The sequence below is a fragment of the Vombatus ursinus genome, unplaced genomic scaffold, assembly GCF_900497805.2.
Source record: "Vombatus ursinus unplaced genomic scaffold, bare-nosed wombat genome assembly UNPS02014774.1, whole genome shotgun sequence".
In the NCBI taxonomy this organism is placed as follows: Eukaryota; Metazoa; Chordata; class Mammalia; order Diprotodontia; family Vombatidae; genus Vombatus; species Vombatus ursinus.
In genome coordinates this window covers 4,454,954-4,459,622 of record NW_020954552.1, presented here as the reverse complement: position 1 = coordinate 4,459,622, position 4,669 = coordinate 4,454,954, and positions in this window count along the sequence as shown.

Here is a 4,669-nt window from a genome sequence, read left to right as displayed (position 1 = left end):
GTAAAAGAGGCACAAAAATAATACTGAAGAAAATAACTCCTTAAAAATTAGAATTGGCCAAGCGGAAGCTGATGACCCCATAAGACACCAAGAAACAATAAAACAAAGTCAAAATAATGAAAAAAAGAGAAGAAATGTGAAATGTTTCATAAGAAAAACAACTGACCTGGAGAAGAAAGAATTTAAGAATCATTGGATTACCTAAAAGTCATGAATAAAGAAAAAGCCTAGATATCATATTTCAAGAAATATGCCTAGATATTTTAGAACCAGAGGGCAAAGTAGAAACTGAAAGAACCTACCAATCACCTCCTGAAAAAAATTACAAAATTAAAATTCCCAGGAATATTATAGTCAAATTCCAGAGCTCCCAGGACAAGGAGAAAATACTGAAAGCAGCCAGGAAGAAATAGTTCAACTACTGTGGAGTCACAGGCAGGATTGAACAAGATATAGCAGCTGTCACTATGAAGGAAAAGAAGGTTTAGAACAGGGTAGGTAACCTGTGTCTTCTAGGTCCTTAAGTATGGCCTTTTCACTGAGTCCAAGTTTTACCAAACAAATCCTTTTATTTAGGGGATTTATTTCTGAAGTTTGGATTCAGTCAAAGGGCCACACTTCAGGACCTAGAGGGCCACTTGTGGCCTTGAGGCCACAGTTTCCCCACCCCTGGTTTAGCATATAACATTGCAGAAGGAAAAGGAGTTAGGATTACAATCAAGAATAACCTGTCCAGTAAAACTGACTATAATCCTATAGGGGGAAAATAGACATTTAAGGAAATAGAGGATTTTCACATGCTTCTGATTAAAAGACCAGAAGATCAATTAAAAAATTTGGTATTCAGACAGAAGACTCAAGAGAAGCAAAAAAGGGTAAACATGAATGGGAAATCATAAAAGACTAAAAAAGATTAAACTGTTTACATTCTTATAAGGGAAGATGATACACATTAATCCCTCAGACTTTATCACACTAGGTCTGTTAGAAGGCATGGGTGTGAGTCTATTATGTTGGGATGATCTCAAAAGAAAGATGGAAGGATGAGAAAGAGGGATACAGTGGGAGAGAGGCAAAGGGAAAGAGGAATGGGGAAAATTATCTCACATGAAGCATGAAAGGAAGTTTATACAATGGAAGGGGTGATGGGGATGGGAAGCAGGCAACATTTGAACCTCACTGTCATCTGAACTGGTTCAAATAGGGAAGAATATACATACATACATAGTTGGGTATAGAAATTTATCTTACCCAACAAGGAAGTAGGAGAGAAAGCTGCTAAGAGAAAGGAAGGGGGAAGGAAAAAAGGAGGGTCGATTAAGGTAAGGGAGGTAGTGGTCAGAAGCTAAGCAGACTCTTGAGGAGGGACAGGAAAAAAAAACAAAAGAGAATAGGAAAATGTAAGAGAATAGGAAACAGGGAAATAAATACACAACTAAGCAGTAATAATTGTAAATGTGAATGGGAAGGACTCACCCAAATAATGTGGTTCCAGAAAAAACTAGGAAAACATACTAACTGATGCAAAGCTAAGTAAGCAGAAGCAGGAGAACAATTTATTCAATAACAGCAATATTGTAAAGGTAATCAACTTTGAAAGATATAGTAACTAATCAACATAAGGACCAACCACATTTCCAAAGGACTGATAATGAAACTTTCTATCCATCTCCAGATAACTGATGGACTCTGAAGAAGCAGATTGACACATATTTTCTTCTCTTTCTTTTTCTTTCACTTTTTGGATATAGCTAGTGCATGAATTTGTTTTACATGACTATACAGATTTGTAATGAGTTTTTTTTTCCTTTCCTTCTCAATGAGTAGGAGAGAGGAGGGGAAAGAAGAGAATTCAGAACTGAAAATAAGAATAAAATTGAATTATTAGAGGGAAAGATACTGTTCCAATAGTGTAGTTAGTTACTTTGATGTTTCTTGAAGAACCTGGTTAAATGGATTTTCCACTTTGAAAAGGGTCTCATGGATGAATTGTGTTAATTTATGGAGACTATAACACCTATGTTAAACCAGAGAAAAACTTGAAATCATAGAGTGGATTTTTAAAAATATTTTGATAACTTTTTCAACATAATTAGTTTTCTTTTTTTAAAAAATTACAATTGAGAATTCACAGAATCTCAGAGTTTAAAAGGCCATAAATTGAACCACTACCTTAAAGACTCCCCATTGCAGCATTCCTAGAAAATGGTCATGTAGGCCTCCTCTGAAGACCTCTAGTGAGGGGGATCTCACCATCTCCCAATGAAAATCCCAAAGACTTCATAGCAGTCCCACTTCATGACCTATCTCCTCTTTCTCAGGGTTCATCCATTGGAATTGTTCCAAATTATTGCCTTAGATCATGGAGCTGGCCTATCCTGAGTGTGGATTAGATTACTTTAAGCTTGTTTGCTTATAGGAACACATTAAAAGGTACGGCAGTGATATTATGTACCATGGTCACCTCAGTAACACAGAAAAGACAGGCTAGTGCAGTAAAAAGAACATTGGTTTAGGATTTAGAAGATTTGGGTTTGAATCCCAACTCAGTCCTAAAGCACCTGTAGCCACATGCCTCTTTTCTCCTCGAATCAGGCATTCTTAACTTGGGGTCTGTTGTCTTGGTTTTTCTTTTTGTAATGGATTTTAATAGAACTGGTTTCCTTTATAATCCTATGTGTTTTTTATTTTATGCATTTAAAAATATTATTTTGAGAAAAGGTACATTGGCTTCCCTAAACTACCAGAGGAGTCCATGACACACACACACAAATTAAAAACCCCTACAGAATCTTCAAGATTCCTTCTAGATGTAGATCTTATGCTCCATGGATTACTCCCATACACCCAGACAATTATACAAATATCAGAGCCCTACATATAGGCTATCATGGTGATAAGCAACATATTATAGGATGAATCATTCTATGGCTCAGTGATGTTAACAAAGGTTAAAGATTGGACTATACCTGGAGAAGAGAAAGAATGCAGGACTCTAATATGAAGAAAACATGAAATTCATTGTTTATTCTTTACAATGCCTACATTTAAGAAGTCCTAAGTTTGGTATTTTTTTTAATCAAAAATTTAGATTTCAGTCCAGTCCAAAATGAGATATCAGAAATTGTTCTTCAATATAAGATTTTTCCTCTAGTTCACATAATCCCATTGAAGATTTCAACTTACTTATGAAAGAAATTACCATGAACAGAATAGTGTGAGTTTGAAGAAATTATTTCTTTGGCTTTTTCAAACTCCCTTTGGACCCATCTTTGACTAAGAGATCAGAAAATCTATCCAAGAACAAATATTGTTCATGATAATTTCAAGTAAATTATTTCCAAAAGAAATCATGATGTGCTGAACTTTTTGTATTTCATTTGGGAGTCTTACAATTTCATTGAGCATTCTAGCATAGTTCCAAGGGAAGCTTACAAATTCCAAAAAGGAGAATTAGACAGTCTTTCCCAGAATAAACTTCATTCTATTTGCACTCCTATGGAGTTCCAGTAGAAATATTCCATATACTCCTTCATTACTGTTAGGCAAACAGCAATTTTCCAGGGGAATATCTGATCAATAAACCTTCCAAAAGGAAAAATATATTTATTCTTAGGATTCTAAGAATCATCTGTAAGGCAGTTTTGCTTAAATAAATACAGTAATATTTAAAGTTAATTGTGTGTGACTCTATGTATATAATTGATACCATACTGCTTGCCTTCTCAATGGGTGGAAGAGGGGTAAAATTTTAAAAATTGAACATTAAAAATTAAGATAATAAAGTTAAGTGCATGGAATTTGGATAATGTCAATTAATAACATCTCTCCCATATAATTTTAAAGTATTCGAAATTCCAAACATCATTCTCTTTCTGTACTTAACTACTTTCACATCATACCTCATATCAAGTTAATATTACTCATTATCTTTATGGTACATCTACTTATAAGACTTAAAATTTATAACCAGTTGGTAGAAAATAGCAGTGATAAAACTCAGTCAGACCCCTTAACACCCTGAGGAAAGGGTAACTAGAATGGATTCCTGGGGGCCAGGACAGCTGCTCTCATTAAGCCTTTCTTCTTCATCACTATCAACATTAATAATCGCAAACATTTATTGAGTGCCTACTATTTCCAAAGCACTGTTCTAGGCTCTGTGAGAAAAACTAAGAATAAAGCATATGGAGACTATTGCCCACTTTATGTGGTCTTGGCCTTTTCTCTTCCCTCTAAGCCTCCCTCCTACAAATTTTCTTGTTTCTCTATGGTCTATGCCCTCCTTTAGAGCCTCAAATGATTGTTATCTATTTCAGTGAATGACTTCTTTTAGCTCTTTCAAAAGACCTCAAAACCCATCTTTTCTTCAAAGGTCTTCAATAAGACATTGTGGCAGAATGATAATTACCTCAATATATGACTAGTCTTAGCAACAGAGAAGCAACATGTTGTATTGAGAGAACCAGCTTTGAAACCAGAAAGAGGGAAAGCTCTGACACATGCTGGTTGTGTAACCCCAGCCAAGTTTCTTAACCTCTCAATGCCATAGACAACTCCAAGACTATAAATTGCAAAGAAGATTCCAGCTGGAATTGGTAAAGGACACTGCTTGACCCAGAAGTTCCCCATATCAGTGAAATCACAAGTCTAATCCATAACCCTATCC